Source organism: Pinus tabuliformis, chromosome Q (assembly GCF_031772625.1).
Source record: "Pinus tabuliformis cultivar Carrire ecotype Pingquan chromosome Q, CPIR1, whole genome shotgun sequence".
NCBI lineage: Eukaryota > Viridiplantae > Streptophyta > Pinopsida > Pinales > Pinaceae > Pinus > Pinus tabuliformis.
Window position 1 is genome coordinate 992,267,129 of NC_142296.1, and position 22,034 is coordinate 992,289,162.

Sequence of the window (22,034 nt, forward strand, 5' to 3'; positions counted from 1 at the left end):
TTCTCTGTTATATGTGTTATGCTTGATCTTGCTCAAATTGATTTAGCTTCCGCAAGTTTGATTGTAGAAGTAAATTAAGTATTTTGCTTTAGTTATATTGCATAATCAGGTTAATCTACAGTGAGAATTTCTACAGTTATTTCCATTATATTATATGTATGAATATCATGAGTATCTATTGTTTAAAGATTGTTGAAGGTTTGTGGTTAATATAGTGTATGCCATGTTACAACTCTAGAGTTGATGGAATACATTTTGTGGCTAATAGGATGTTACTAACTATTGGAATAATAATGGTTGTTGATTTTGTTGTGGTGCATGATTTGTGGACATAGTTGATGAATCCATTTCGTGGAATTGGTCGCGTTATGTCTGAAACAATGTTACAATGTATGAAGGTTGTTGTTGTCGTAATTAAGGATTTGAGCAGAGTGCGATACTAGGAATGACTTGAAGGGTCATTGATGTCCTTGAGACATTGAACCTGAAATCGTAGAGTGTTAGGTTTGTATTCATACTGAAGGAGGTTGGTTAAATTCACAAAATAAAATCAAAATTTACAAAGGGGGGAGGAATTAGGTAATCCTCATGATTACCCTAATCATAGGTTAATCACTTGTGGTTTCCACTTAATCACAAAACTTAGTGGTAATTAAATGTGAGTTTATTGTAGTTCAGGGATTAGATCTTAATCTCGCACCACACCTTTGTACAAATTCCCACTTGTAGATCACCTAATAATGTAATATACTAAAGCAAAATACTTGATCTACTTCTACAACCAATTTAGCAGAAGCTTAATTGAACATGAGTAACATCAATAAAAACAAATACAATTGATATGGAGAAATCAATCACACATAACACAGAAGATATAACCAGGGGAAAGCACTAGCCTAAAACCCCATCTTTGTATTATCATACAAGTGGAAAATAGTCCAGATTACACAAAGCCTTAGCTTCTCAGTACAATCTCTCTACTGCTCATAGACAGTCAAAGGCTTCTCACAAACCTTCTCCTCTGCCCTCCAAGCCACCTATTTCCTGGTGCAGTTTCTCCTGGGTCGTCCAGCTACAACCTGTGTGATTCTCGCCTCACACACAACACTGACCCCTGATCCAACTACGCAATCCTGAAGGAGATAAATCCTTCTCATGGATGAGCTTCCTTTATAGGAAAAACATTCATCCAACTGATAGTACACTGTCCCTTCTATGATCTCAACTAGGTCTCTGTCTGAACTAACATGCATGAGTTATTCATGAGAGAATCTTCAGTTATCTGAAGTACATCAATTATATGCTAGCATGCATTAACTAACTGAACTTACTTAATTTAAACAAACTGTTTAAATCAAATATAACTAGACTTGACTCAGTTAACTGAGCCAACTAATTACTACTCAAATTAGAACTCATCCTTATCTCTTTATCTGATGGATAAATTCCTCAATTAATAGATAAACCATTGCATGTCCTCACATAGACTTCATGTTTGATTTTTCACAACTAATTAACTCATGGAAAATTAATTTATTTATTTCCAAACAACTGTTAAGTTCAAATTCGAATTTTACTTCCTATTTTTAGTCCAGGGAATGACTAAAATAGGAATCCATCCTAAACTGCTAAAAATAGAATGCTATTTTTAGCACTTCCATTTTTCATTCCCTGTTGCTCAATCCAACATTGGTACCCAAACTGCTATTTTTAGCACTTCTATTTTTATCATTTCTTGTTGCCATTTTCAACACTTCCTCTCAACAAAAAAGGCTTCAACTCGAACCTGATCCTGTACCTATGGAATGTTCTGCATGGAACACTCCTACCAAGTGTGGTTGCTCCAACGATTCTCGGAACAAAAAAAACTCCCAACTGACCTCTCTATTGGGCTAGAAACATACTCTGATGTTGAAGCTCTACCTGCTGCTGACAAGTGCTCCCTCTCTGACCTCTGAGCTGCTGCAACACTCCATGCATCTCACACTGTTGCACACCTCTCCGTGCCATTTGCACTGGTGCAACACTCCTGTGCCTTTCGTATTGCTACAACCTGCTGGCTCTACACAGTCCTAGGACTCTTGCACTGTAGCTCTCTCTGCCACTCCATCTGCATCTATCTCTACTCAATCAGCCAGTCCTGCTACTCCTTGTCGGGGCTCCTGTAGAAAAGTCAAATCAAAGAGGTTGAGTACCTCAAGGATCCTGCCCCTATTCCAGCCTTCTTGGGATGATCACTCCACATCGCCCCACCTCCTACCTGGAGGTATGGATGCATGTGATCCCTCTACTGACCTGGCTCGAAATTTCCCCCTACTGGAGGTCTCTGCATGAGTATATGTCTCTACTCAATCTCCTCTCAGCTTCTCTAGTTGTGGCCACTCCAAAACCTCCTGAAGCTTCTTCACCAATTGTGGTTCCTCCATAATCATCTGAGACTTCTTCTGGCACTGCATGTTGAGAGGTACTATACTCTCCCTCTCAACCACCAAGTCTCCATCAGTTGCCTTGCTGCTCAAGGCTTTGCATGCATCTTGAACCTCAAGAACATATAGGTTCTTGACCCGTGAACTGATCTGCTTCACCTGTCTAGTAATGATGTGTCTAAGGAAAACCTTTCCCTTACTGAAGACTACATCATAGCCTCTATCTTCCAGCATCGCGATCAAAACCAAGTTTCTCTTCAGTCATGGTACATACTTGACATTGGTCAAGGTAATTCGAGCTCCATGCTCCCTCTGAAAAATAACCGTGCTTACACTTGAGACACTATACTTTTCATCATTACCCATTGCTTTGAGTATCTGGAGATCTTTCTCCTCTAAGATACTGAACAAACTCTTGTCGCCGGTCATGTGGAAAGAAGCTCCACTATTAAGAAACCAACCACTTCCCACCATGGATGAAACCATTCATGCGAACAGTGTGAAATCCAACTCGAACTATGAGGCTAGTGCCTCACCTTCTGATCCTTCCACAGGTCCCTTCTTGGATTTCCTCAGTGGACAATTTGTAGCAAAATGGCCCACCTCATGACAATGAAAGCATCACACTTTCGATTTGTCAAACTTCTTCCCACCATGGGAAGAACTCAAATTCGAAAGAGAATCCTTCTCCTTCCCCTTCTTCGCCTTACTCGCTAAGGCACAGTTTTCTTCATCCTCCATGGATGAAGAACCATCTCTGGTGCTTCTTCTTATCTCCTCCTGCATCAAATCCGACCAAAGTCATTCCCAATTTGGCAGTTTTTCTCTTCCATTAACCGAGTCCTGGTAGCTATGCCAGCTCTTAGGAAGAGTGAGGAGTGCAAGACTCACCATGTCATCATCAGCTGTCACGATCCCTACACTTCCAAGCTCATCCCTTCATGTAGTGAGCTTGTTTAGATACGTAGAGATCGTGTTTCCCTTTTCACACTTGATTTTTCAAAGCTTGTCTTTTAGTGCCAACTTTCTCTGATCACTTCTATTCTGATATAGATCTTTCAATGTTTTCCACATTGAAAACAGTGTCTCCTTCCTGTTAGACTCTGTCTCATGTCAGAGATAGATTCTTCTTCAAAACCCCGTTTTGAAGAAGAAATCATTAATATGTAATTTGTCATGATGTTCTATAGCTCTACAGCTCTTCAAATGACAGTGTTTTGATGTGGATGATGAGACAATCCCTGCAAAAGTTAGACATGGATTTACATTCTCCGCAGCTGATGAACAAGGACTAGACCATGCATTACTATAGAGAGAGGCCAAATTGGTGGCTAGCAAGAGCAAGAGCTCAACAAACCCGCATTCTAGCTTCACTCGACAATCTGCTACAAATTCATTTATGTTTTGATAATATAACAATTTGAAGAAAAAAAACATGACTTATTCAGAACTACGAGGCCACTATTTTGTTTTGATAGCATCTTTCGATGACATTGATGCAAGCATGTATGATGGGTTGATAGTTCCTGGAGGAAGGGCACCCGAGTACCTAGCTCTAAATGAATTTGTTCTTAAATTGGTCAAGCGGTTTTCTGATTCAAACAAGCTCATTTCTTCTATCTGTCGTGGGCAATTGATTCTTGCTGGTGCAGGTATATTGAAAGAGAAAACATGTACTGCGTATCCAGCTGTAAAGCTTGATGTATTGCTTTCTGGCGGTGAATGGTTAGAGCCAGAACCTATAACTATGTGTTTCAGAGATGGGAATCTAGTGACAGCAACAGCTTGGCCTGCACACCCACAATTTATCTCTCAGATCATGGCATCATTGGGAATTAAAGTGTCGTTTTGAGGAGTTGTGCGCATTGTCTGTAAACTCAATTTCTACTCCGTGTGTATAAAAACTACTATGCTGTAGAGGACCACTAGATATAATAAGTTGCAGTTGCAGTGTAAGTTGATGTCTTCATTAAGTTAACATAAAATAAAGGGATCAACAAGCAATCAAATGAAAGTGGCTCAAAATATCAATCGGTCTCTTTCAGCCCTGGGGGATGTTATTAGTGCACTGGCTTCTGAAGGGCGGCATACAGAAATCACAAGCTCACGATGCTTATGAGTGATGCACTTGGTGGCGATGCCAAACATTAATGTTTGCAAATATATCCCCAGCGGAATCCATTATGGATGAGACCCATAATTTTCTTTCATATGCTACCCGAGTTCGCTCAATTGTAAATGATGGCAAACGCTGGACAAAGCCAATGGTTCTTACGGCATCTCTCTTCGCTTTGGCATTAGATTTGTATTGAAACATCATTCTATGGTTCTCTGGCTGCCATTCCTTTTAGCACTATGGGTTGGAGGTAATGAGCAACACCCACCAGATGACATCAATGCAGCTCTAAAGAATGACTTGCAGCTTCATCCTTATTCGAGGTCCACTGACATTGGAACAAATTTAATGAATTCACATACATGGCCCAAAGCCTCTGAAGATCCTAGCCGATACCTTGATGGAACCCGTGTATACATACAAGGATCTTTATGGGATGGATTTGCCAGTGGAGATGGAGAATTTACAGATAGCCCCTATAATATCCAAAATCCAGAAGACTTTTTCAAGGATGACTTTTATAAATATGGGTTTAATCCTGAGGTGGGTTCTGTAGGTATGCCACTTGCAACCACTATCAGAGCAACAATGCCTCCAGAAGCATGGCGAATTCCACTGTTTCAGAAGCTCCCAAATGGCTACATTAAAGAAGTGCCAAATCCTGTTTGGGACTATCACAAGTATATCCCATATTCTAACCCTGGAACGGTCCATGATCAAATTGAAATGTATGGAGAGCCAAAGAGTCTGGATGATTTCTGTGAGAAGGCACAACTTGTCAACTATGTTCAATATAAGGCACTTTGGAAGGGTGGACGTCAAGGATGTGGACAAAATACACAGGTGTTCTAATTTGGAAAACCCAGAATCCATGGCCGGGTTTGAGAGGTCAATTTTATGACTATTTTCATGAACAGACAATAGGATTCTATGGTGTCCGTTCAGCTACAGAACCAATCCATGTGCAGTTGAATCTGGCAACATATTTTATTGAGATAGTGAACACAACATCAAGTCCCCTGTCAAATGTTACAGTGGAGGTCTCAGTATGGGATTTGGAAGGGACCTGTCCATACCACAAAATCAACAAAAATATATCAGTGCCATCAAAAATAACACTTCCAATTTTTGAAATGCAGTATCCAAAATCACATAATGCAAAGCCGGTTTATTTTCTTCTCCTCATGCTTCTTGATACATCAGCAAAACCTTTATCGAGGAACTTTTATTGGCTCCATTTGCCAAGTCATTCTCTCCCTAATGTTGAAGATCATGACAACCAACATGAGCCCATTAGCATCGAGAATAATTGTGAATATGGAAGTATGAATGTAGAAGAACCTGCAACGGAGACAACAGAGGGATTGCGTTCAAGGGTGTCATGTTTTTTTTTAGAAAGAACAAAAACATTCAAGTGACAGAGATAAAAGGGGCTGGGGACATCTGGAAAGAGCAGTCTTTGCCGTTTCTCATTCAACAAAAGCCGCAGATGCCTGAAAGCGTAGATTCATGTGTTAGTTTCATCGGTATCGCACCATGCTCAACAGATATGCCCATCATTATTGGATAAGAAAGATTCTGTGTTCTGGCAATTGAATACTCCGGCATTCAATTCAATATGCGGTGGATTTACTCCAGATCAGCAAAATCTTTTCCTAAGTTCGGTAAAATGGCCAACGCATTGCAAGATGGCAAGATTTGGGGAGCAGTTGCAAAATGGCATATACGATTAGATTGCCTATATCTTCAGATTGACACCTGTGAACGCTACTTGTGAAAGGATGCGTTATTCCATCTCAGCAGCGCCGATCGTTTTTTTTTTTTTAGTTTTATATATTAATAATGATAAAACAAATCGCTGATTTTGGGTCGATTTGTTTTAGCAGCATGTATTTATTATATTAAAAAATTTATTTGTAAAAAAAAAGAGAGAGTTAGTCAGGGGAGATTTTCTGAGTGCTGAGAGTGCTGGAGGAGAACTGAGCTCCATTGTACAGTCTTTGACAGAGGGATTTTTAATGAAAATTTCACAGCTCTAACTTCTGAGATTCATGTGGTATGTTAATTTAGCATAAGTTTTCCCTTTGTCTCATATGTAAACTGTTATGTTTCATTCACTTCATGATCATTTCTAATTGAGCAAATGAAGTGTTTAGGTAGAATTCATAGTATTATATGCTCTGCCTATAAGTTTGTTCAATTCAATGTTTTCTTCTGTTTGACAAGGATTCAGTTCTATGCCCTTGTCAGCTCCTCACCAGTCTTGCCATCCCATTTAAAATCTAGATTTGATGCTAAATGTCTTGCCTACCTTGCCTCAGTCAATAACCTGTGTTGTTCATTATATTTCTCTGTTTCAAGCTGTGATTTTGCCCATGCAGCCCAGAAAAACCCCGTTATTTAATTAAAAACCCCAAATCAATCTTTATAATCAGTTTACTAGCCTAATATCAGTGTTACCTTTGTTGGTCATCTCATCCCATTGAAGATTTGATGAGATTTGACCGGAGAGAGCCTTCTCCTGCCCCATAGGGCTAGCTACGAGGCTGAATGGTTTGATGTTGCCTTGAGGTTTGCCTTCTTCAGCCTGAGGTGAAATTTCAAGCGCTAACACTTCCCATGGAGACTCAATACTATGTGATCTCGAACTCCCTCCAGAAGGATTCTCCTTGCTCTAGCTACACATTTCTTCCATTAAGCCAATTCAACAGCACCAGTTGGCTTGGGGACTTCTTGATCAATGAAGTCCTTTAGACCGTTATCCTCTAATACTACTTCCATGCGATCCTTCCAGGCTATATAATTTGAACTGCCATCAAGGGCATATTTGAGTCTTAAACCATTGAACGCCATAGGTGAAGTAGAGATGTGATAAGAACTCGATTTCTATATATAGGAATCACAAACTTCAACTTCTCCCTTCTTGTATATTGTTCTTCCTTGATCACCTGTGCTCTGATACCATCTAGAAATTCCCACCTGTAGATCACCTGATAATGCAATATACTAAAGCAAAATACTTGATTTACTTCTACAACCAATTTAGCGGAAGCTTAATCGAACATGAGCAACATCAATAAGAACACATATAACTGATATGGAGAAATCAATCACACATAACATAGAAGATATAACCAGGGGAAAGCACCAACCTAAAACCCCATCTTTGTATTATTATACAAGTGGAAAATAGTCCAGATTACACAAAGCCTTAGCTTGGAAGCTATCCAACCCTCAGTACAATCCCGCTGCTGCTCATAGAGAGTCAAAGGCTTCTCACAAACCTTCTCCTCTGCCCTCCAAGCCTCCTATTTCCTTGCATAGTTTCTCCTGGGTCCTCCAGCTGCAACCTATGTGATTCTCACCTCACACACGACACTGACCTCTAATCCAACTACGCAATCCTGAAGGAGATAAATCCTTCTCATGGATGATCTTCCTTTATAGGAAAAACATTCATCCAACTGATAGTACACTGTCCCTTCTATGATCTCAACTGGGTCTCTGTCTAAACTGACATGCATGAGTTATTCATGAGAGAATCTTCAGTTATCTGAAGTACAACAGTTATATGCTAGCATGCATTAACTAACTGAACTTACTTATATCAACATTAATATTAATGTCCTTATTTATAATATTATTTAAACATAGTACTTTATAACTATAAACCAAAGCTAAAAGAAAATTAGATTAAATTAAATTATTAGGATTCCTAGTCAAAATTGAAATCAGTTTATAGATCATAAATATAATATTAAAATATTAAAATTATAAAAAATCTATATGAACAACATTACTACTAAAAACTAGGATTAATTAACACTAATATTGAGATTGGATCTTAATCATTATTTATTATTAAAATCATTCTAATTAATTTATTCTAAAGTAAAAAAACAAAACCAAAACAAATAATTATAAAATAAAAACAAATATAAATTAATAAAAAACCTTTAAATTTATTTATTTTTATTCTCAAATTGAAAATAACTAAAAATCATTTTCATTCTTATTATATAATTAGATATTTCAATTTGAAATCATTTTATTCTTATTATATAATTAAACTAAAACCAAATATTAAAAAACAATTATGGCAGGGTCGGCTTCCATTCCCATTACATCCCATTACATCCCTCAACTCTATTTAACCATTCCAATGAGATCTGTCTTACACACTTATTGATCTATCCTGATGATGAGCCATGGTGGATGGCTCAAAACGTTGATTCAAACAACCAAGGATGTGAGAACTCTGAAAGAAGACTACACACAAAGTACTAATCGTAGAAGCCTCAAAACAATAATGAACTTACTTAATTTAAACAAACTGTTTAAATCAAATATAACTGGACTTGACTCAATTAATTGAGCCAACTAATTACAACTCAAATTAGAACTCATCTTGATCTATTTAACTGATGGATAAATTCCTCAATTAATAGAGAAACTGTTGCATGTCCTCACATAGACTTCATGTTTGATTTTTCACAACTAATTAACTCATGGAAAATTAATTAATTTATTTCCAAACAGCTGTTAAGTTCAAATTCGAATTTTACTTCCTATTTTTAGTCTAGGGACTAACTAAAATAGGAATCCATCCTGAACTGCTAAAAATAGAATGTTATTTTTAGCACTTCCATTTTTCATTCCCTGTTGCTCAATCCAGCACTGGTACCCAAACTGGTATTTTTAGCATTTCTTGTTGCCATTTTTCAACAACCTTGTCGCCAGGCGATATTTCCTTGGATTGGTGCAAAGTCAACATAAAGTGCAGGATGGAGTTTTTCATGTTACATGATGAGGAAATTGCTATTGCACCATGCTTGGTTTGGAATAACACTTACCTCGCATCTCAGTGCGATGGCACTAGGTGCGTTAACGTGGAGGCATATAGGGGAAGTTACACGTTGACCCCTTGAAGTTTCGTATAATGAGAAAAAGTGACTTTACATGAAGAGCCTGGCTTTGTGGGACCCCTGGCATAGGCTGAGGTGACATGTGCCACATAGGTCAAGTGGGATTGTGTGGTGTGGCACGTGGTAGGTAGACATGACCACTTCAAATAGGCAAGGGGGTCCAATTGTGGATGAAATGTGGGACCTTCACTGGATGCCACATAGTAGGGTGATGTCACTATGATGTTAGCATGACATTGGCAAGACACGACCTTTGGATTTGGACATGATTGATATAAGGTGTAACGTCAAATTTGACGGTGAATGATGAGAAAATTCATGTTAGCACCTTTCATCTAATTTTCATAGAACTTGACAGATTGACAGAGAGCATAGACTGACAGAAAGTGTGGAATAGAGAATCCCTCCATAAAATGACATCAGTATTCCCATCTCGCCACGTTGGTTTGGAGTGGTGATCACTTCTCACCATGGCACGATGGCAATGGATGCGTTTGCATGGCAGAAACTATGTGCGATGTGGTAGATCCATGTATGCCACATGGTGGTGATGCTGATGTGCTAGGGATTTAAGGGCCAAACTTTAAATGAGCATAATTTTTTATCCATGTAGTGGATCAAGAAGAAAATATATCGTTGGAAAACTCTTGACGAGTTGAACACAACGGTGCCATCTAAATTAAATTTCGCTAAATATGGGAAGGAAGGATTTTTATAAGCCTGTCTTCATAAGAAGACCATGGAGGCCATATTAGTTAAAAATAACACCTCCCATAAACCTAGAATACTCTAAGGGGGTGGGATGGAGCGTTATAGTGTGGCATTAGAGTTCCCAAGTTCAACACTCAGTCTGAATAAGCCTTGCACAAAAATAAATAAATAATTGGTTGTTGTGTGCAATGTTTGTTTCTTGTAACATTTTGATTGTGAACTACATGTTGTATGAAACTGTTGATATTAGAATTGTGAAATGATAGATGCACTAGATCCTAATATGTTAATTGCTGACTAACTGACATACTAACTGACATACTAACTTGAAATTTGATGTTTTAGATAGCCTCACATCCATATACGTGTTGTAGATTTTCCAAGGCAATGGGTAAATATGTTATTTATATATTGTGCATTCTCATGCCTTGTAAAAATACCATCAATGGGCAAGATGTAGAAAAAATATTCTTTGAAAAGGTCTAGTGGCATCTTTGGGCTACCAAGGAGAATCACCTCAGGTAGGGATACTAGATTTCTCAATTCCTTTTGGACTACACTTTCGAAAAAGATGGACACCAAGTCAAAAAATATTGCAATTTTTTATCCACAAATAAATGGAAAAATGTAAGTAGTGGATGGGACTTCAATTTGTCTTTTGAAGGGTTGCAATTAGAAGCATCCAAGTGCCTGGGATAAAAAATTGGTTTATACATAGCACTAACATAGAATATTGGTCCATATTGTTACTGGTAATTCCCCTTTTGAAACTTGTTTAAGCATTTACCAACTTTTCCCTTAGATGTTCTATATGGGAAATAAGGAGGAGAGAGGGAAGGGACCAAAAGGAGAAGCACTGAAGGCTAAGAAATTCATTGGTAAGTTTAGAAATATCCATTTAAAATAATAAGAGAAGTTGGAGAAATAAAGGGAAAATTACAAGGCCTCGAATGCTTAACATAGAATTGAGAAAATATTTAGCATGGGAGACAAAGATTGGTTGTGTCTAAATGAAAAGAGGCTACATTATACTAGTAAGAAGATCATGATCTTTGATATGGTCCTTTTGAAGTGTTGGAGAAGGTGGGTGATATTGCTTACAAACTTAGTACTTATATATGCACATTTACTTAGTAATGAATGTGAAAAACCTTAAAGTCTATAATCCTTCCATGTTGAACTAGAAAACTAATGAGTAGGTACAAAAGTATTCTACCATAGAGGACTTAGCACTAAAAGCTTAAGTAGATTTAGAAGTAGATATAGTTTTGCAAAAGAAGTTGATAACAACTAGAAAATGATAGAATGAACCCTTGTAGGTTGGGCTGAAAGGACAACTTCTAGGCAAGGCCAAGTGGTACTCTAGAGAGAAGGAAAAAGAAAAAAGTTTCGCCTCTTTTAGTAAAATATTTTGAGACCAAAATCCTCCCTAAATGGAAAGATGTGATTCAAAATGGATCATCATATAAATTTTCATCTATCTTGGTACATTTAGGTGAAGAAGTTGGAGCTACTAACTTATAGGGCCCATTTAAGCTTATATACCACCTTGGTGATTTAGGATCTAGAACCTTTTGAATCCCATTTGAGAAATCAAAAGTCCATTTTTGGGGTTGAAATTCTAGGCTCTTAGTTATTTTTTATAGTTTGAGGGAATTCTAATGGTATGAATGCACCTTAATAGAAGTTTATATGTAGAAGATATGCCTCTTACAAGTTGACTATCATGTTGACCACCATAATATTGAGTAGATGCCATGTCAACTTACATTCACACATGTGGAGCTAGTCATGTATCAACTTCCAAGAAGCTTTTAGAGGGTTAACAACCTTGAAATTAATTAGGGGTTTAAGCATACAAAAACCAAAACCCTTATCCTAAATGGTTATTAGGCTATGTTAAATACTGAGCAATTAGGAAAGGAAGGTGTTCCATTCTTATTGTATTTTTTTTCCATGGTTGAGAAAACAATCTATAAGTGGGATATTGTAGCATAACAGAGGAAGTAGAAGAGCACGTACTAGCCATGATATCCATACTATCCATGACAACTCCATAGTGAGTAAAATTTCTTTGTACTTGTATTTTATAAATGAGAAGAAAAGAGAAAAGCATAATTATCACCTTCTAGTTGGGTTTTCCCAAGGTATATCTTATGTTCTTTGTGTGAATACTCTATTATTTTCTTAGTTTCTTTCATTTTAGTTCCAACTTATTTTGGAAATCTATATGTTGATCTTGTAATATTAAATCTATAACTTAATGTAAAAAAATGCATAGTAAAAGGTTGTATAATACTAGAAGCTTTATTGGGATGGCCTACTAAAGTGGAATAGCCATGGAAATTTATAAATCATATGGACATCAAAGCAATTTTCTTTGGGGGTTTTGAGGGAAGTTGTACGATCTAGTAATTGGTGTAGAGTCTAAAATCCATATCCATCGTGGATGAGTATAGTAACAATCCACAAGATGAGTCAAAAGAGAAATTTTCAAAGAATTAAGCATAAGTCACTAATATCACTTGCAATATTTTCATTCTTAAATCATAAGTTAGATCAGATGAGAAATATGGAGATAATAAAGATATAGAAAATGAGTCAATAAAAGGGAGATGGAAAGAAAGACCAAGTTCCAGTGACACCACTTCTTCCTAATATCTATTTAACGTGGAAGGAAAAGTGGTTATCAAACACTACCAAGGTGAGATTAATGTTGTTAAGTTGAGTCACTAGTTTTAATAACTAGATGTCTATTTTAGTGTTTGTAACAGGGTATAAGAGAAAAATATTTCATTTATCCAATTAAAGTGAGAAGACCACCAAACTTGGTGAGAATGTCACATAGAGATGCATAGGATGGAGGGTGATCCTATAGGAATTGAGTGAGAGGTGTTTAAAACCCTCATTAACTCCCACTTCTACCCTATTGGGTATGAAGAGGACCAATGTATCTACTTGCATTACTTTTTGTAGAAGAAAAGAAAAGTGTGCATGGGTACACCGTCAAGTTAAAAAAATGATAATTATGTTTCTTTTATCTCCCAAAAACCTGAATACACTTGTTAAGTATTTGGGTGGTCTACATAGTTATTGACAAAGGCAAGTGATGCTCTTTAAACCTAGGATAGTTGGTGAAGGTTGCGTACAAGTACAATGAAATCAAATGCTTCCAAGTATAAAGACAATTAAAATGCTTTCAAGGAGGAAAGAAGTGGAAAAGAAAAGATAAAGAGAAAACAACAACTACACATCATTGTAAGGATACAACAAACCACTACAACTATTGTAATATTTATGATCACATCAAAGGATGTGTTGGAAGCTAAATCCAAAGCATGATGTAAATAATAGCAAGAAGGAAACTAAAAAATAATAACATGCTAGCCATGGATTCATTCAAATAGCTAGAGAGAAGGTCAAACCGATTTCTGGTATATTACTTAAACAATTTGAAACCATAATCCAATTTCTTCTTACATAGACATGTTAGATTTCTAAAATATTCCTCAAATTATTTGAAGCCATAATCCAATTTCTTCTTACACCTGTTTCAAAGAAGCCGTAGTCCAATTTCCTCTGACACCTGTTTCAAAAAAGCTAAAGGGAATGAAATAAAAGTTCATGTTATAAATACAACTACCATAGTGCCAAAAGGAATAGCAGACAGCCAGGGATTGATAAAATATAGCCATTGTCCAATGTGAAGCCAATTCCAAGGCATCCAAACAGAAAAATGATGCTGTAAGTAATCATTGACTACAACAGATGTTTATCATCATTGCGCGAGTACAGGTTTCTGCTCAGGTAACAGAAGATAAATGATGGAAGAGCATAGCAGACAATAAATGTTGTGACAATTGCTCCACAACGAACATATAACATGCAAATCCTTGCCTGCGCGATGAGAAAAAGCACAGGCGTTGCAGGTTGTGCACAGTACTCACCAGTACTGACAACAAGACCAGAGGCTACAGGAAAATGGGTCAGAAAATGTCTCCATGAACATGCTTCTGGCCAGATTCTTCACTGTCATTTCTTTCAAAGATTTCAAAGATTCTTCTGGCCAGATGGGAAAATTTTGCATAGTCATTGCTCAAAGTGTAAATCATGACTAGGGAAGGAATTTGATGGGTAAATGGTCTGTTTTGGGGTGACTTATTTATTTTTATATCTATCAAATTTTTTTATCAAAATAAATACTAAAGTTGCAAATACAATTTAAAAAGTTGCAAAAAACCATTCAATGATTAAGATTTGAAATTCCTACCCTAATCATGATCATTGGGACTTAACCAATAAAGAAAATAAACATCATAAAGAACTTGAATATTGAAAAGCACTGAATTTGGTGCCAATTTCAAACTGTCATTTTCTTCCAGCATCATCATAAGATACAGAACAGGGAGGGTTCAAATCACACAGTTTATTTCAACTACCACTACGGTGCAACTCAAAATAATGCTTGATGACATTAACAACTCACCAAATATATGTGCTCTGTGCATTGATTCCCTCATTGATAGAAGCTTGGCAGAGGTAGAAGGGTACCACCTTTCAAGGAAGCTTGTGTGTTATGCCACTGTGCAAGGATTCTAGAGACCTGTCAAAGGTGAAGGCACAAGATTGACTTTGCTGTCTATTTCCAGACTTTGATGGTTCTCCCAGACCTCAAGGATTATGTGATGTCATTGTATAATGATCACAGGAGATGAAAATGCTTCCAGTTCTTTAAACTGTTTAAAGAAACCCTTTGTACCTTTATAGTCTATTTCCATAGGTTTTTGATAATTGGGAGATTAATTTTGTTTAAAATTTTATAGGAATATTTTGGAATTTTAAGTTTGAGGGGTGTAGACAATTCAATTCAAGTATTTTAAAATATTAAATATAATTATATATTTAAAATTTGATTTTAAATAATAAAAATTTACAATCTTACAAATTAAGCTTTTTTAATAAAAATTATTATTCAAACTTCATAATCTATCTTTATGATATTATGACATTAGTTTATCATATTTCTTAAAATTAGTTTACTTATATAAGTTAAATAACTCATACATGTTAATAAGTTCAAGAGATTAATACAATTAAAAAAATAAATCAAGAAACAAAATTGACAAGAATACAATTTCAAGATTGAAAGTAAAAAAAATATTGTCCATAGAGGTGCAAATTCTTTGGAGGTAAAAAAAAAGTACTAATGAATTTGATAGGAGTGCTTAAATCATGTTTTTGATGGTGGAAATGGATTCAACACCATCAAAAATCTCCAGGGCACCCAAAATCTTGAAACTTGACTGCTGTAACCCAATTTTTTCAAAATTTCTATGAGATTTTATCAAAAACTTACCAGAAATTCCATTGTTTTCTGAGCAAATTTAAAGCCTCCTTAAATCAAGTGGTAAAAAAAATTAATAATATAAATAATCATAAATCTTCATTTATTATATCAGAGAGCAAAGTTGTGGGGATGTTGTGTCACTGTAATTATAGAGATACTAATCACGTAATTCCTTTTGCAGTTGTCTATAATGACTTTTTGGAAGCCTTTCCGGTGGGTTTTTCCAGTCAAAATCCGGCAGCAATTTATTGGAATTGCAAGTTTTATAGCTAGTTTCTGCACAATCAAAGCGTCCTAGGGGTTTTCCAGGGTGCTGAATTCAAATATGCAGCGAAAAAACCATTTTAACCGCAACAAATCAAGATTTAACCTCAATTTCTTCCGCCGGATCCGTCGATGGAATCTCCAAAAAGTGACATTATAGACAACTCCATTCCTTTTTTGCTATTTTAAATTTGTTTTGCAATCTGAAAAATATCGAAATTAGACTAGGGAAATATTTTTTGGTTTATAGAAAAATGGCACATTTTTTTGGTTTATGGAAAAATGGAAAAATAAGCTTTTTCACTTGCACTGTGGCAACTACTAAATCAGTGGCAATCTACATCGACGTAGGGAATATCCAGTGAATTAAAAAATGTATATAAATACGTTTTACGTGTGCGAATTAAAACTATTTAATCGGTAACTACGATAAGATGTTATTATGTTGTTCATAAGAGGGTATGCATAGAAGTGTGTGCCAAATGTCTTTTGGATTCCAAGTTTGATAACGAGGTAAGGTGGAATGCCTCTATGGTTTGGATTTATTTATTTGTTGTTGTAGTATTCCATCCTTTTAATTTGGTCTTTTGAACATTGTTTTTTTATTAGTGGGAGGTATAACAATCTTTGTTATTATTAGGAGGTATAATAATTTTCATTTTTTTGTATTTATTTGGATTTTGTACGTGCCATTTGAGTAGATAGTTCTAGGAGACTAACTTTATGCTTTGTATCTCTGTTCTAGCTGCTTTTTGAGGGGTTCTATATATTTGTTCTTGCAATTTGTGATTATACACGGTTAAAATTTACATTACAAAGTTATTGCACATTAAATGAAGGCAGCCATGTGAAACAAGTAAAAGCAGAGCAGTAAGGTCAAAGAGTATTAGTTAAAAGAAGAAAGTAAAGAAGATTCTAACGTAGAAATGCTACAAATATCAGCTAGCTTAAAGGGCTCCAAACTCAAGTGAAAGAGCCAACAACACCACAATAAAAGGGACAGCATGAAGCAATTTAACATCTATCTCTATCTTCATGGAAGAAGATATTTTTACTCCCTAGATTAACTCTCAAGTTGTTTTGAGATATTTTGTAAATATTTTTGTATAAATTCTTCACATTTTGAAGTATGTAGTGTGGATTCCAAAACATTTCTATAGACTTTTCTCTCAAATCAAAATTCTATTGTATCAATGATTGGATTGGCCTGCTGGATCAAGGAATAAAGATCAGATATTTTACAGGATTCTTGTGTAAATCGAAATATAAATAAGTATTCTCTCATGTTCAATGTTGTTTTTCCTTATGTTTTCTCCATAATTTTATTTGTATCTCTAAAATATAAATATATAACAAGGAATGATATTTCAAAAATTGCTTAAATGCACTCTATCTTGATTGTTTTACATTCTGAATGTTTTCTCCTAAACTATCGTAGCTAGGGAAGTCTTAACTGCTCCTCAGCTTCCGTAGTTTCTCCTCTAGTCTATAGCAAAGGACTCTTAATTACCCTTTGTTCATGATAATCCTTTGTTCTTCATTATGATCCCGGTCCAAGGATTTTTAAGTGCCTTTTCACCCTGGTTAGAATTACTTCACCCATTAGGCCTAAAGATTTGCAGTTTGCTTTGCTAGCCTACCCTGTGAACATTCCCTTTAATGATCTGATCCAGTTATGCTATCCATTTTTTGACTCCATAGCCCAATGGCTTGAAGACCTAGCTTTATCCATCTGCTCCAAGAATTCCACCACCCAAAATTCAATTCAAAACCAAAACCCCAACGAGCATTAAGAACTAGCCTGATATCCCATAAAAACAAAGTTAAATCATAAAGAGAGAGCCCTTTCTAGACTTAGGTTGGTTAGAGCCTAAGCCTAAAATATTGGTTTGTGGTTACCTCAGATGCTTCCTTCTTCCGATAACTTCTAAGGAAAACTCTGAGTGATAACATAGTGGTGACCATACTGGGGACTCAAATCCTCAGTTTTAATAAACCTTTGAGAGAATTTCGAATCTTTATTTTTCTTGAAGGGTTTATTTGAAGTTATTTAGAAAATTTCACAAAAAGAAAGTAATTAGAAAATCTCGAAATTTTGGCTTCAAGGAGAACTCACTATACTAGGGCTAATCCAGATCCAAACCCTGTCCCAGTGGTGGATAATCCCAACCTGATTTCGAGAAGATCCAAAAGACAAGAAAGTTCAGTCAGTGCAACACCTTCAATCAAAGAAGATTCATGCCCTGATGAGTGGTTGTTTTTAGAAGACCTTCCCTTTGATCTATCATTTAACCTTTCCCTATTTAGAACCAGGTCTGAAAGTGCACTTGATGACATAGTTCTATTTCCAGAGTTTATTGTAGACCTCGAAGTCCAAAAGGCAAACCAGTCAATTGATGAGTATATTCTGAATTTCCCTCAGTCATCCCTTACTACTGCTAAGATCCCCGAGCTTTTTGAACTAGTGTCCACTACCCTTAGTTCACCATTATTCCCTTCAACCTCTGAAGTTCATTCCCCACCTCCATTTATACCTTCACTTCCCTACCAACCTACCATTACCCATCAATCACCTATTACTCCTAGTTCTCCATCGACTACTGTATCATCTCCAAGTACCTCAACCCCACGTCTTAGCCCTGCCCAACTTAGAGCCATGGAAAATAGATATGCTCCTCTTGTGTTACCTGCCCCACTTGGTGCCATGCCACAAGACTACCAAAACAAAATTGTCCAATTTGATGGCATAGGACCTTATACAACACAACATCATGTAAACAAAATGACAGACTACTTTGAATTGCATGAAATTGATATTGGAGATGTTCAAATGAGACTTTTTGCTCAGACTCTAGCTAGTGATGTTAGGAAATGGTTCAGAGCATTACCTGCTAATATCATAGATAGTCTAGATATATTTTATTAGCAATTTTTAAATAGATGGGAAAAGAAAAAGAACCATTTGCAGATCCTTTCAGAGTACGAAAATATTAAAAGAGGACCAAATGAAACAGTCCAAGATTATTGCACCAGATTTAGCAATATATGCAATGCACTACCAGTCAATCTTAGACCCCTACCTAACCTAGCTTTAATAAAATTTCCTGATGGGTTTGATACTGATATGGCATTCCAACTCAGAGAGAGAAATCCCCCAACTTTAGAAGACATGCAGAGTGTAGCAGTTAGTGTAGAAGCCAATTTTCTAGAAAAAAGAGCTAGGGTTAGGAATGAAAGGAGAGGATCTGCGAAATATGAAGCTACACCCTCTGACCTTAAAATAGATGTTCTGGCCAAGAGTATGGAAAAACTTATGGATAGAATAGATAATATGGAGAGGAAGCCTCAATGGGATAATCGACAAGCACCTACAGTGAGAAACCCAAACTTTAGAAAGAATCAGAATCAAAATACTGGAAAGAATGGACCTGACCAGAATATTAGCCCCCCCTTTCAAGAAAACTATGCTGAAACATCTCATTCAGAAGACCCTCAACAAGACACACACATTAACTTGATGGGATTAGATGATGAGGAAACTGTCTTCTTGACCCAAGATGAGCAAGAATTGCATATGTTGCAGCAATTGCAGACCCAATCTGGAGAACCATTTGATTATAAACAAGGATATGATTCTTCCATCTTTGAAGTACACAAACAATACAACTTAAGGAGTAAAAAGAATGTTGATGCTCTTGACCAAACCAAGAAAACAATGCCAAATCAACCTAGAAAAATCAAATCAGCTCCAGTTACTAAAACTCTCCAAATTCTCCCTAGACCAAATCTGAACCCTCCTGGCCCCACCATTGTAGATATAACCCATGATCAACCGATTAACCTTCCACTTCAATCCCCTCCAAGGAAATAGTGGAAAAATCTCCAAACACCATACTAGAAAATCCACATAAAAGGACCCCAAATACAGAAAAAGAAGAGCAACCTACTCCAATTCCTGCTATGAAAATTCCAAGCACTCAAGCAAATAAAGCCCCTATGCCTTTCAATTTGGGAGCAGAGGTAGCTAAACTGAAAATTTCAGTTCCCTTAACAGAGTTGATTAAAAGTGAAACCTATAAGTTTCAAATAAACCAACCCTTAAACATTGTTGGGAATGAAGATTCTGTCAACTTGTTTGATGATTAGCCAAAGCTTATATTTGGTCCGGATGTTAACGGAAAGCCACTAGAAGGAGGGATACCACCCTTTTATATTAGCCTTAGCATTCATGATAAAATCTTACACAATGCAATGTTATATTCTGTGGCCTCACACAATTTAATGCCCAAATCAGTGATGGAAAAATTAAACTTAGACATAACAATACCTTACAAGGACTTATTCTCATTTGACTCAAGTCAAGTAAAGTGCCTAGGGTTAATCAAAGACCTGTGTGTTACCTTAGTACAATATCCTGCAAAAAGAATTCTCATGGATATAGTAGCCGCTGACATCCCACCTAAATATGGCATGCTATTGTCTAGATCATGGGGGGATAAACTCCAAGGATCTTTACAACTTGACATGTCATATGCCACAATATTTGTTTTTGGACAACCAAAAAAGCTGTACAGAGAAACCCTAATGAAATATGCGGTGAGTAGCCAGGATAGGCCTCAAAACTTTCCTATCTACTCCATACATTCGGACATTGATTCTTTTATTTTGTATAATGCTGAACAAACAAAACAAACTACTTCAAATAGTATTATTTCAGAACCAAAAGAAATTGCAGTAACAGCTAAAAATGAAACTTTCCAAACTCAAGAGATTTCTAATAAACAAGATAATCAAAATGCAGCAGAAAATGAAAATTTTGTTCCCCCTCACAGTGAAAATTATGAACATGAGATATTATGGCAACTTGAATTTGATGGATCGGTGAATAAATTAGGAGCAGGAACAGGAGTGTGGATATACAATTTGGAGAATGATCACTTAGAAGGCCATGCTTAAAGACTGAATTTTAAATGCACCAACAACATGACTGAATATGAAGCCCTAATTTTAGGTCTCAAACTAGTTAAGAATTTAGGAGCCAAAAGAGTTTCTATTATGGGAGACTCTGAGTTAGTTATAAAACAAATTAATGTTGTATATATGACCAAAGATCCTAGATTAAGTTTTTATAGAGGGACAATTGTAGAAATAATGAATACTTTCCTAGAAACAAAGCTTGCAGTCATCCTAAGGAAACATAATATGCAGGCTCATAGTTTGGCAATGTTTTCCAGCACTTGTAATTTACCATTTCAACCTAATCATCAGTACACTGCTAAGGTCAGGCATAGACCTGCTATCCCAGATAACTTGAAAAACTAGCAAGTATTTGCTGATGACAAACAGATAAATAATTTTTAACCTTAGAAGAAGAATTTGTAAATAGTAATATAGATACTGACATAACATTAGATCCTGATTTTAAAAATGAAATAGAAATTAATGAAATAGAAGATGAAAAGATAGATAGATTTTATCCCACTAAATTTACAAAATCAGATGTAGAAAACCTAAAGCAAGTTGAGATTGAGGAAGCAATTGACGAAGACTCTGAAGTCATTAATCTCAAAGACAACTTTTTACCCAAAGGATTAACCCCTTTGGAAGACTTGTTTGACTCAAATGATGTCCCTAGAAAACCAAAGATGGAACCCTTAAAATCTGATATAGAGGAGTGTAATATAGGCACTAAGGAAAATCCAAAATTAATCAAACTTTCAAAGTCATTACCTCCTACCGAAAAAGTGAAATACCTTGAATTACTAAAAGAATTCCAAGATGTCTTTGCTTGGAGTTATGAGGACCTCAAGTCCTATGACACCAGCATCATACAACACACCATCCCCATAAAAGAAAACCAGAAACCTTTCAGACAAAAGCTTAGGAGGATTAATCCCATCCTATTACCTTCTATTGAAAAGGAAATCCGAAGGATGTATGAGGCCAAGATAATAGCACCAATCAGATTCTTTGATTGGGTTTCAAATTTAGTGCCAACAAGGAAGAAAACTGGTGAGACCAGACTTTGTGTTGATCTTAGAAATATTAATAAAGTTTCACTCAAAGACAATTTCCTTCTCCCTAAAATGGATCATATCTTACAAAGGGTAGTTGGGTCAACCAGAATCTCATTATTGGATGGGTTTTCTAGTTATAATCAGGTTTTGGTTCACCCAGATGACCAGGCCAAAACTGCGTTTACTACTCCTTGGGGCACATTCATGTATGTGAAGATGCCTTTTGGA

At 36.2% G+C, this 22,034-nt stretch overlaps 2 pseudogenes; both read left to right on the forward strand.

The window, feature by feature from the left end:
- The first annotated feature begins 3,861 nt into the window (after positions 1 to 3,861).
- On the forward strand, positions 3,862 to 4,278 carry LOC149222810 (protein DJ-1 homolog D pseudogene; annotated as a pseudogene).
- A 471-nt stretch (positions 4,279 to 4,749) lies between these two features.
- On the forward strand, positions 4,750 to 6,039 carry LOC149222811 (mannosylglycoprotein endo-beta-mannosidase pseudogene; annotated as a pseudogene).
- Positions 6,040 to 22,034: the final 15,995 nt, after the last annotated feature.